The sequence below is a fragment of the Dipodomys merriami genome, unplaced genomic scaffold (assembly GCF_024711535.1).
Source record: "Dipodomys merriami isolate MVZ:Mamm:240054 unplaced genomic scaffold, mDipMer1.0.p SCAF_2, whole genome shotgun sequence".
NCBI lineage: Eukaryota > Metazoa > Chordata > Mammalia > Rodentia > Heteromyidae > Dipodomys > Dipodomys merriami.
The window spans coordinates 38554429-38567962 of record NW_027203381.1 but is presented as its reverse complement, the minus strand read 5'-3'; the positions used below and the strand labels follow the sequence as shown (position 1 = coordinate 38567962).

Below are 13534 nucleotides of genomic sequence, written 5' to 3'. Positions count from 1 at the left end.
TTTATAAAACAAAATTTTATAAGCAAGTAAAAAGTTTATATAAAATATTAGCCAACAAAAATGGTTAGAAACTTCCTGAAGTCCTAAACAATGAACATGGCTTTTTATTTTCCTTTCTTCAGGTAGACTTCATCATTTCAAAAGACAAACAAGTTGACCAATGATTAAACTGGCACTCAAGTGTCCAACCCAAGAACAATATTATGCAACTTATAAACCAGAAAGAGTCACTCATTGCACTGTGTTCTTCACCTAGCAAACATTTACCAACCCGCCCATACTATGCCAGATATTCCAGATGACAGGGAATCTTTAGTAAATAAAACATTTGATCATCCTTGCACTCAACACACTTATATCCACCATGGGGAAAGAAAGAAGGTAGATCCGTGGGACATTTAGTGTTCTAGATGGTGGAAAACAATAAAGATAATAAAACAAATCAACTAAGGGGAAAGAGAGACCTGGGAGACAGGGATGTCACTGAGGAGTCCAGAGGAGGCACTGAGAATGTACCACAAGAACAAAGGCTGGTAAAGGGAAGAGAACTAGGTAGGCAGAAGAACAGCAAAAAGTCAGAAGTAGAAATGGGCTCACAAGATATTGTGGAAGAGGAGGCATCTGTTCTCAAAACACAGCAAGGATATGAGAGAGTAAAGCAAATGGGCATCAGGGCCCACCCACAGTACTTTTCGGGCCTCTACCTGCATGCTGAGTCTACTCACAAGCAGATGGGGAGCCAAGAAGTGACCTGCTCTTCACTCAATCTCCATGTACATGATACATTTTAAGAAAAAAAGCTAAAAGGGAGCAGTGAAAAGAAATCATCTGGGAAGTTTGACATAGACATTTTTCTTGATGTTGCAGAGCACAGATCTAGAATTATGATTGTTTTTAAAAGGTGGGGGGGGGGGACAAGGAACTAAATTTAACTTTCTACAACTTTTGATCACCCACAAAGGAACTATTAGCCCTAAAGCCCTATTAGTCCTAAAGATCATTCCTATGTTAGCAGCAGGCACTAACATCTATATTACTCACTCTAAATGTTACATATAGCTGGCATAACACATATTATCTCATACAATTCCATAGCCCTGTGAAGTAATAATTACTACGGATGAGGAAACACAAGCTCAGAGAAATGAGCTAGGAATACATAACTAGTAAGTGGAAGAGGCAAGATTGAAACCCCCATCTGTATGACTCAGGCTCCAAGCTCTGTTAAGACCTTAGAATAGCTGCCTATATGTTCCTCATTTCAGGTGTTTACATATAGCATAAGCTGGCTGGCAGGAGGTGAATAGAAAATTTCTGCAAATGGATTATAATGACATCAGTCTCTAAGATACCACAATTCATAAAAATTACTTTTTACTATTTTTTTATAAATTTGTGGTTATATTTTCCCAAGTTTCTACTTAAGTTTCTCATAACTTCAGAGTATCTGGAAACTTGGTATTCAAAATTATGTCAAAATATCAAATAACAATTATGACATAAAATGTTAAGTTCTCTATTGAATTCCAACGCTCTGGTTATCATTTCCATGATCCACTCTATTAGTTCCGAAGTAATCTAGCTATTCTGTGGTGATTCAAACAAAGTCTCCTTATTTTCCTATGCTACCTGTGTGGAAAAGACAGAACTGTTTTCAATAAAGGAATGACCCTTCTAAATGACTACAAATCAGCATTTGGTACCTAAAAGTAGAATACAACCAGACACTGGCGGCTTATGCCTATAATCCTAGCTCCTCAGAAGATTGAGATCTGAGGATCATGGTTCTCAGACTGCTCATAAAGGAAAGAGTCCACGAGACTCATCTCCAGTTAACCACCAAAAACCTAGAAGTAGAGCTGTGGCCCAAAGTGGTAGAGCACTAGCCCTGCACAGAAAAGCTCAGGAACAGTGCTTCAAACCCTGAGTTCAAGCCCCATGAATGACAAAAAAAGTAGATAATTTTAATTGAAATCTGAGATCTAGGAAAATTCTAAGAGGCATTCCTGTTTATAATTTTTTAGCTAACTGAATAAGGATACAGTAAGGTGTGCCCTCCACCATACTTTAAACAAAGCAAATGCTAATAGTTTGTTCTGCAGGGCAATTATGGGTCACTATAAGGAGGAACAGTCCGACAATCTGAGGGTCAATATTTGCATAGAAAATGTAGTGATTCTACATACAAAATTATTCCCTATACCTTACACTCTTTAGTATGGCTATTATCAAAACCAAAAACAAATATAAATAAAACAAAAAAGTTGGTAAGGATGTAGTTAAAATTGGGTGGGGGGGCAGGGGGAGGAGGGGAAGGAATGGGAAGGGGAAACAAAGGAGGAGGCCACAATACTTGATAAGAAATGTACTCATTATCTTGCTCATGTAATTGTAACCCCTCTGTACAGTATTTTCACAATAAAAAAATTTTTTTAAAAAGGATGTAGTTAGAACCCTTAGCATTGATGATAGGAACATAAAAAGTGAAGCTGATATAGAAAATAATATGATGTTTTCTCAAAAAATTAAAAAGTACGATACAATCCAGCAACCCCATTTCTGAGCATATAGTAAAGAAAAATTTAAAATGAGATTTAAATATATCTTTATACATCCACATTCCTAATAATTTTCTTTGTAACATCTAAAGGAGGAAGCAGTCTAGGTGTCCATGGACAGATGGATAAACAATGTACAGTGTACACATTATAGAATTATCACACTTAAATAGAAGGAAATACAACAGAAAAAAAAGCAGGATGATTCCATGTATATAAGGTTTAGAAAGTAGCCAATTTTATATAGAGGGCAGAATGGGGGTTTGGGGGGAAATAGGAAAGGGCAGGAGATAGAAAGCCATGGCTTAATATGTACATGGTTTTATAAGATGAAACCCTTCCAGAGACAGATGATGCGTATGTATAATGCAAGTGTATTTAGTGGTCCTTAACTATGCTAATATGGATAAAATGAGGCTTAGCATGTGTGAAGTTCTGGGTTTGATCACAGCACAATCAAACAATCAACAGACATGTAAGTTTTAAAATATAAATTTAAATATATTTTAAATTGTATTTTCTCTAAATATTGGAATACAACTTAATTAGGCTGACTCATACTATATAGTGGCCATGTCTTTTAACATGGATTCCTGAATTTATTGATAATAAATTCAAAGTGCATATATTTTTAGTTGGGTGCCAATGGCTCACACCTATAATCCTAGGTATTTGGGATGCTAAGACCTGAGGTTCAAGGCCAACCTGGGCAGCCAAATATGTGAGACACTTTTCTCAAATTAACCAGCAAAAAATGAGAACTGGAGGCATAGCTCAAGTGTTAGAGTGCCAACCACGACTGAAAAAACTAAATGAGAAAAAGAGGCCTGAAGTTCAAGCCCAAGTACTGACATGCATGACACACACAAAATATATATTCGTTTTTTTGTTATTATTAAGTAGCTATAGAAGGAGTTATAATTCCGTAAGTCAGGTTATGAGTACAATTCTTCTTGGTCAGTGTCACCCCTTCCTTTGTTCTCCCTTTGTTCTCTTCTTCTGTCCCTACCCAAGTTACATAGTTCAGTTTTTACAAAATGTACACTGAATATAAAGACTACATTTGCACACCCTACTTCCTTCCATTCTTGACAAAAAAAAAAAAATGGAACCATAGTATAAAGTAAAAAGGTATGTCTTACAGCCTATTTTGCTTAATACTGCTTGTAGAATCCAAAAACATACTCACCATACATAAATGTACTCTGGGGCACCGTAACTAATTCATGAGAAAATGTTGTAATTAGAATCCAGTGATGCCAAACTGTGAGGTTATGAAAATACTCAAGAATTTCCAATGTAGTATTAGAGTAGAGCCCCTAAGTGATAGGGCCTATGGAGATATTATGGACATGCCTCAAATATGGCTCTAAATTCTCTTAGGGCCAAAATAGAAAGGGAAATATAATCAATTATGCCCTTTTAATTGTCCACAAGGAAAAAAAACAACAACATGCAAAACACAGTTCTTTAGGGAAAACAAAATCCCTCTTTGCTCTTAGCTCTAATTTTCTCATCCAGGGTAATATACGTAGGGAAATAAGCATTATCATAGAGCAAAAAAAAAAAAAAAAATCATGTCATTAAAACCAACTTTTTAAATGCCTCCTTATAGAAAACAAGAGTATAACTCCAACATGCAACTGAGCTGAAGCCATTTCTAGAAAATCAGGAAAATAAAGTCTAGTCTATAAATGTCAACAATGGAGTTTTATCTTGGAAAACATTTTGAATAAGTAGAAAAATGGATAGATTATATTTTCTTTCAAAATAAAACTTTTACCAACCAGCTCCCTCCCCTCCCCGCAATGGACAGAAATTTCCTCTGGAGATTTTGAAGCTAAGTATTCTGTGCAAAATCTGTTGATATGTCAGTATTCTAAGCCATCTGTTTATCTTATTTCTAAACTTGGTCTTCTTTTGCCAAGTTGAGAAACTAGTTTAAATAAACAGCTAAATCAGCTTTCAATAATAGGTCTTATCTATAATGGATGAAGTTTTCCCAATTCAAGCCATGCTTGTTACAGTTAGAATGTTCTTTAGTAATAAATCTGGAGGCAGAAACTAGCTCTGTTATGTCCTCCTACCTATCCTGGGACCAGACCCTAGTGTCCTCCTTTGTAAAACAAAGAATAGATTCAAAATTTTCAAACTATAGTTTGAAACTATAGTCCATGGAATTCCTTTGCTGGTGAGAGGGTGTTTCTATTTTTATACATTCTCTGTACTGGCATCCTTCCCAATAAAGACTTGGAAAACCAGTCTAGATGCTGTATTGATTTAATTCTATAATTTTAATATTTGAAACAATTCCTTAATATATGCATACATACATACAAAAAATAAAATATTTAAAATTAAATCATTTCTATCATTAAAATTATACTAAAAATTCTACTTATAACATCACTTCTAATTCAGCTGTTTAGAATCCATTATAAGAACATGCCATTATAAGAACATTACTAAAAGTGAAATTTGAGTTCTCAGAGAAAAGAAGCTCAAAAAAAAAAACCCCCAGTGTGGATTATGTAGCCAATAGTAACTTGGTAAACTGAAGGGTAGTGTGGAGATACCCTGTGTATATGTCTGTAGCCTGGTAGGATCTGAGCTCCCTTCCCCCAGGGGGCACATTTCTCTCTCAACTTCTGAGCACAAATCTCATGCTTCATGTCATTCCTGTAAATACCTACTGCTTCCTATCAAGGTTCTTCTCATTCAAAACACTATACTACAAATCACTACACTCTCACTCTGAATTGTACATGTTACATACAAAGATTGCCTTAATAAAAACTCAATGTGTTTACCCTTATTATCTCCTTTGCATCTCACAACTGTGAAGCAGAAGGATGTTTCTTCAAACCTCTAGGATCAGCACTATAATCATGAGTTTCAGCAGGCCTGATTATAAAAATTCACACAAGACTCTATTTCAACCAATGGCTAGGTACAAGGGCATACACTTATCATCCCAGTGACAAAGAATGGCACAAACAGGAGGATCACAGTTGGTCCAGCACATGCGTAAAGTGAGACCTTGTTTTAAAAACAACATAAAAGGGCAAGCAGAATAGTTCATGAGGTACAGTGACTGTTAAGCAAGCTCCATGCCCTGAGTTCAAACCCCAGGACCAACAAAACCAAACAAACAAACAAAAACCCTGTGTTGCACAGGAAGAATGTGACCCTTGGAATAAAACTTGTTAAAGAGCAAAAATAGAGTCTACACTACTGAAACCCACTCTTTCAGACTCCAAAGAGTAGCTGGTGCATTTTCTATTATTGATGCTGTCTCCTCAGGCTTTTACAACATTGGAATGTGTACAAAATAACAAAAATTAAAGGTAAACTTTGAGATTTAGAGGAAAATAAGACACGTCATCCTGGCTTGATGCTTTTGATGCTGGGATCAGGGCTGTAAGAGTAAGACAGAATATGCTGAGCAGCTGATGAAAACACTCAAGTATAGCAAGATAGAAACTAAGAGAGGGGTGAATGTGAGGAAAAAGGGAACTGGTAGAGTAGCCCAGGCAGCAGAGTGCTGTTCAGCAAGTATGAGTCCTGGGTTCAAGTCCCAGAGCCAGCATGCACATATATATACATGCACACATGCATGCATGAACACGCACACACATACACCCATTTTCTTGTTCCTGAACAAGAAAATAATCATTCTTATTTCGCCACTCAAAGAATGAAGAAATAGAAAGTGTGAAGTGAGGGGAAAAAGAAAAGAGAATGCTATATAATAGAAATAAGAAGAGGTAGGTAGTTGAAAGAGACATCATCCCTGACAAATGTCAGTTGATTTAAGTATCAAGAGGGTAGTAGTAGTTAGATTGTACACATTTGCAAGTTTGGTCTTGAAAGATGAAATATAAAAAATATTACAACCTATATAATAAAGTAACGAATATAGTCACAGTGACCTATTTGCTAAATTACAAAATATTTAACTTAAAATTTTGAAAGAAAATAGAAAATTTTATATTGTCTATCTTTCCAGGGACAGAAAATAATAAATGTACAAATGTCAAGGGAAAATGAACTCAGAGGTATAGAGATACTCACTGCAAAGAAAATGACATAAAAAAGTAAGATTTGAAATCAGGTGCTGTGGCTCATGTCTGTAATACTAGCTACTCAAGAAGCTGAGATCTGAGGATTGCAGTTCAAAGCCAGCCCAGGCAGGAAAGTCTGTGAGAATCTTACCTCCAATAGACCACCAGAAAACTGGAAGTGGTGCTGTGGCTAAACATGATAGAGTGCTAAGCCTTGAATGAAAAATCTCAAAGATAGCACCCAAGCCCTGAGTTCAAGTCCCACAACTCACAAAAAAGAGTAATTTTATAGATATCAGATATTACAGATAGTTCTTTGAAAAATATACAATGTTCTAATAAGACTTATTAGATAAGGTAAGGATTCATTTGAAGAGAGAAAAACATATTCAGAAATATCCAAATAAATATTAGGAAAAAGGAAATGTGAAAAAGTAGGAAATAATATGAAATCATAGATCCAATGTTAAGTTAAAAAGATAAGCCAGACACCAGTGGCTCATACTTGTAACCTTAATCCTAGTAGAATGCTGAGATCTGAGGACAATAGTTCAAAGCCAGCCCAGGCAGGAAAAGTCCATGAGACTCTTATCTCCAATTAGCCAAGAAAAAGCTAATGTTTAGGGAAGCATGGTTCAAGTGGTAGAGCACTAGCCTTGATCAGAAAAGGATAAAGAACAGTGACCAGGCCCTGAGTTTAAGCCCCAGTCCCAATGAATACACACACACACACACACACACACACACACACACACACACACACACACACACACACACCTATGTAGTATGTATAAATAAAAGAAATAAAAGACTGCTATGGACCTTTATAATAATTATTTCATAAACTTCTATTTGTCAAAACTGCCCTCCCCCAAAAAAGAGCTAGGTGCTTGTAATCCTGGCAACTAAGGAAGCTAACACCTAGAAGACTGTGGTTCAAAGCTAGTCAGAGCAGAAAAAGTCCAAAAGATTCCACCTCCAATTAAACTAGCCAAAAGTTGGAAGTGACAGCTGTGAGCAAAGAAGCTGAGTGTCAGGTCCTGAGTTAAAACTCCAGTAGTAGGAAAGAAAGGAGGGAGAGGGAGAGAGAGAACTAAAATAGTCTCATAATCATTAGTTTTTTTAAACTCACAAAGATGGTTTTATAAAAAAGTTCTATTAAGTTTCCAAGGAACAGATCATTTCAATTTTATACAAGTTCTTCCAGAGAACAGCAAAAGAGAAGATACTCTCAAATTTACTTTTTGAGGTCAGTATAACCTTGACATGAAATCTCAAATGAAGATAGAACAAAAATTACAAATTAATCCCACTTATGAACAAAGATGCAAATAACCAAAAGAAACTCAATTCAGAGTATTAGAATGCAACATGACTAAAAGAGGCTTGTTTTAAATATATAAGAATAGCCTATTAGGGGCTGGGAAGGTGGCTCAGTGGTAGAGCGCTTGCCTTGCATGCCTGAGGCCCTGGATTCGATTCCTCAGCACCATATGAGCAAAAAGAAAAAAAAAAGCCGGAAGTGGCATTGTGGCTCAAGTGGTAGAGTGCTAGCCTTGAGCTGAAGAGCTGAGGGACAGCGCCCAGGCCCAGAGTTCAGGCCCCACGACGGACCCCAAAACAAACAAAAAGAATAGCCTATTAGAAAAAGTTTAAGATATAATTTACAAAACATAATCACCTTAATAAATGCTGAAAGACCACTTGATAAAATCCAATACTTTCATTATTTAAAAAAATACAATATAAGAATGATCATTAATCTGGTAAATAGTGAAAATCTGGTAAATAGTAGCTTTAAATGTCATTCCAAACAGTGAATCAGTAGAAGTTTAAAATGTGTCCTTTGGAGTAGGTGGGGTAAGGATGTAGCTCAATCACTTGCCTAATATGCACGAAGTTCTGAGTTCCATCCCCAGCAAAACATGAGCACACATATCTTTTAAAAACTCAGGGACAAATTTGGATTACCATCATCTTGGTATCTACTCAACACTGCCCTTGCCAGTAAATAAACAAGGAAGAACAAAGAAACTGCAAGGATAGGAAGAGAAAAAAATTGTAATTATGCATAGATTATGAAAGTTCACAGACACTGAATCACAGTCTACTTTTATTATTTCTTTTATTTTATTTTATTTTATTTTATTTTGTCAGTCATAGGGTCTGAATTCTGGGCCTGGGTGCTGTTCCTGAGCGCTTCAGCTCAAGGCTAGTGCTCTACCACTTGAGCCACAGCACCACTTCCGCCTTTTTCTGCTTATGTAGTGCTGAGGAATGGAACCCAGGGCCTCATGCATTCAAGGCAAGCAAATCTACCACTGAGCCACCTTCCCAGCCCTACTTTTATTATTTCTACTTCCTCATTCCATGTCCAACTCTGCTAACTGCAATCATACATCTTCCTAGGTCATACTTCTAAAATGTATTAAAGACTCTGATGACCATCTGGCTCCAAATCCTATGCACAGACTTCAGTTTATATCTGCACTTAATGGAATGCTCAACTCCCCTTTGCCTTCCTCATTCTATGCTATTTCTCAATATTCCCTGCTAGTCCCCTTTCTCACTCACACTTGCTTTTCAAGTTTCAGTCTTCATCCCTTTTATCTCAATCTTTTCCTAACTCTATACTTCTTCTACAAGGTATTATTCAGTCCTTGGGCTGTGATTACCACTTTTATTTAGGTGACCCACAATACTAATGGTTCACAAATTTTCTAGACAAGCAAGCACAAGTCAACATGTTGAAAAAATCTCATCTTAAGCTGGGCACTGGTGGCTTATGCCTGTAATCCTAGCTATTCAGTAGGCTGAGATCTGAGGATTATGGTTCAAAGCCAGCCCTGGCAAGGAAAGTCCATGAGACTCTTATCTCCAATTAGCCACCAGAAAACCAGAAGTGGCCCTGAGGTTCAAATGGTAGAGTGCTCACCTTGAGCTGAAGAAGTGAAGGATAGCACCCAGGCCCCGAATTTAAGACCCAGGACCAACAAACATGAACGCACACCCCCCCCCAAACAACAACAACAACAAAAACATCTTCCCACATTCTAAATATTCCTTACCATATATACCTTAGAAAGTATATTATACCTTAGAAGGTGACTATCACCTTCTATCAATGATTTATGCCAGAAAGCTGAAAGTCAGCTGTATCTCTACTTTCAATCTATTATCAGGTCCTATTTATACTTTATTTTGGAAGCAGCTCTCTACTCTTTCCTTTGCTCTCAGTCGCTGACTTGATTCAGGGTAAATAATCTCTCCTGATTTCCTATACCTAGCTCTCCTGCTTTCAGGCTTGTCCTCTAATCCTTCTCTCAAGGAGCAAATCTGATTAAATCTCTCCAGATTAAAATCTTTCAGTGATTTTTTAACTGCCCAAGCTAAGTTTCAAACACTTTAAGCATAATTTAGAAAGTCCAGCAAAAAGACCCTGCTTCTACTTATTTAGATTTGACTTCCCCACCATCTCCAGTCTTAAGACATGAATTGCTAGAAGGCATCCTTCTGTTGCTTTTGGGTTGAACCTTCTACAAGAATCTGTTTAAACACCATGCTTTTAGAAGTTTGCTAAACAGGTCTGTCAAAGTAGACATTCTGTAAATATCTACTGAATTAGTCAAGGGAAAAAAAACAATACCAAGTACTAAGTGTCAAATCTGCAATGGACAACTGTAACAATATAGAGGTTATATCTGTTTGAAATTAAAGTGCAAGAAAAATTAAGCCTGACTATACAACTCATTGAAAACTCATCAGTTATAAGTTCCACATTAAATTGTATACTAGGTATGTAGTTGAGAACAAAACAAAACTGCATGCAGGTTACTGTGAACCACTATCAGATAGGAAAACTAACAGAATAGATATTACACATGACAAGCCTCATACACATACATACACACATATACACATCATGCTACTAATTAAAACCTTGTATTTTGCAGAAAAACTCTCCAAAGTTACCAAAATAAAATAGCTTAAATTTCATTTTCTTTGTATATAATGTATGACCTAGTGTTTCAAAATTTAATCTGTAGCAGATTTCCAGCTTTTAAATCCTTAGCTAAAATGATATATATCTAACAAGAAGAAGCAAATAAATTTAAACTTTTTAAAGTAATTAAAATTTTCTTCGAATCCTTAAACCAGATAAATGGTAATATATTTGAATGATAAAAATTAAATTATCCTTTCATTATATATATTATCCTTTGTTAAATTAACCTTTTAAAAGAAAATACATAGAGCTTAGATTATGATATTGTATAATTGTTCTGTTATTTTTACCCAATACTTGAAAGTATGCTTTTACTGTATTACTACTATGAACATGAATACATTGCTGTTAGTATGGAAAACCTTTAAAAGCTTTTTTACTTCCCTGTATTCTGCAAGATCCACAACTGTAATTAAGTGACAGGAGTCACTTTTACCACCACCAAAATCCAAAAACAATTTTATATATATATATATTATGTATTATATATATTTTTTCAATAATTCCTGAAGAGGAGACCAAAGTCCAACAACTACATTCACAATAGTACAAGTTCCAATTCTAATCTAGGAAAAGCATTACTAGACAGTGGCTGAAATAGCCCTCTGGTATTCCTGTTCACATTAAATACCTAATAAATCTAAATCTAGCCAATGTGCCAAGTCATCAACTTCAGTGCTACTATCAAACATTACGTGGAGGAGAGATTGCCTTTGTGTCAAAAGGAAACTGAAGTTTACATTTAGATCCTCATACTCTAGCCAGCACATCAACTCACTTCAAGTATATTCCTTCTTTGAAAAAGCTTCCTACTGATGCAATGCCAAGACTTCCAAATCAAATGCCTTAATTTTGTCCTCAGACCTAATTAAAAGTAAGAAACTTTTAATAACTTTAACAACTCTGAAGATCTCTATCCAGGCCATATTTCTCATCTGACCACCCTTCCTTTAAATCCAGAAAAACAACAACAAAAAAAAACACAGCATAATTAAAAACATGGAACAACCAGCCACATGCTCTGAATGCTAGGGAAACATGATTCCCCACTGGCTTAGGCTACAAAGAAAGCCTATGAGTAATCAAAAATCCTAAATGAAAACATGAAAGTTGAGAGCTACCCCCTCCCCCAAAAATGATTATTTCCTGGTCTCCTCAGTCCAATCATGCTTTTCCCCCTGCAATTTTTGTCATTTCAGCGGTGCTAAGTTCATCTCAATGTCAGCCAGTGCAGAAGCATGCAAAGAATCAGTAACTTGGAAGGTTATTTAGGACAATAATGTCTTTTACTGTTTTACTCCTCCCACTCCAGCTCCACTTGACCTAATACTAATATTTAGCTGGGAAAAAAAAAATCAGCCAACAGGAATTTCCCCTGGGGCTCTTCCTGGAACCCAAGGCAAAACTATACCCAGCAGGAAGACCCCAAAGTGGAAAGGAGGAGCTGGGTCTCTCCCTGGCACACCCCTCCCCAAGAACTCGTGGCCGCACTGGATTTAGCATACATGTCCAACTATTCTTGGATCTATTCACAGCCTTGATTCACATCTGGACGCCCTGCCCCCTCCTCACTCCCCGGTGTCCCCAGTCGCCCCTGAGGCTGTCCCACAAAGCCAAAGAAGGGACAAGGACATGGACAGACGCACAAACACAGAGACAGACAGACAGACACACACACACACACACACACACACACACGGACAGACGCACAAACACAGAGACAGACAGACACACACACACACACACATGGACAGACGCACAAACACAGAGACAGACAGACACACACACGGACAGACGCACAAACAGAGACAGACAGACAGACAGACAGACAGACACACACACACACACACACACACACACACACACACACACACACACACACCTGGGCAGGCTGCGAAGCCCCTGGCAGAAGCACTCCACTCCTTGTTCCTCTGCAAGCTCCAGCACCAGTGAGTTCGGCCTGTTCCTCCTAGCCCTCCCCGCCAACTGGACTGATCCTGGAGGTTACACCCAGGGCGGCACCGCAAGGTCTCCCGAAGTCACCTTTGGGGCCCGCCCCTGGCTCCTGCAAGGTAGCAGCGCCAGCCTCCCTCGCCTCCCCGCGGGAGATCGCGTGGAGGTGCGGCCCGACCGCCCCCGGACTCCTTGCCGCGCCCTGGCCCCGGCCGCAGAGGTCCGCGCGGTGCTGGCCTCCAACTGCAGCCACACAGCCACCCTCCCCGGGGCTCCCCTAGCCGAGTGCAGAGCAGCCTGGAACGGCGCCGTGTGGCCCGCAGCAGGAGCCAGCGGCTCTTCCCGCAGCCAGTCGTTCTGACTCCCTCCTCCCTTCTTTAGCAGGTAGGGATGGACCCACGGGCGGGCAGGGAGATCCAGCCCAGCCAGGAGAGGAGAGGAGATGAAGGAGCAGAGCTGAGTCCAGGGAACTGAGCTGGAATTCTCCAAGGGAAGCTAGGAAACAGCTACTTGCTCTCGGCTCGGCTCCGCAAGGTCCTAGCGTAGCCGGGTGCTCAACCCTCTCCTAAAGACTCCAGGCCTGGTAACTTTTAAAGGGCAACCCACCCCTCAGGAAACACCAGGACGCAAAGGAGTCATCTCTCCAACCTTGCCTGCAACACTGAGTCTTTACTGAAGAGTTCACTATGAATCAGTCTTCACCAATTTATTGTTTATATCCTACTTACAGGCGATTTGAGCAGTAAAGGCAAACAACAGTGTTTTGTCCTAGGCAAGTAAAAGATGATTTCCTTTAACAGCCAGGCTTGGAGGGTACATGGGGCTCCAAGGAAATATTGCATAAAATTAGAAATATATAAATAAACAGAGAGATATTCAAGTTAATGAGAATTCTAGTTAACTATAACACTTAAGTTAAACAAAACAAGGTTTGTTCCAATATAAAGTTATTT

General features: G+C 38.3%; 1 protein-coding gene across 5 annotated transcripts in view; it reads right to left on the bottom strand.

The window, feature by feature from the left end:
• Osbpl1a (oxysterol binding protein like 1A) overlaps nucleotides 1-13534 on the bottom strand; it is a 217440-nt gene that overhangs the window by 89092 nt on the left and 114814 nt on the right. The window contains exon 1 of one of the 5 annotated variants that reach the window (XM_070029426.1): nucleotides 12511-12596. The exons of the other annotated variants lie outside the window; for them this stretch is intronic. The gene's annotated coding sequence lies outside the window, so the exon portion shown is untranslated. Of the gene's footprint in view, nucleotides 1-12510; nucleotides 12597-13534 lie in introns of those variants that run through there. 5 annotated transcript variants of the gene reach the window in all.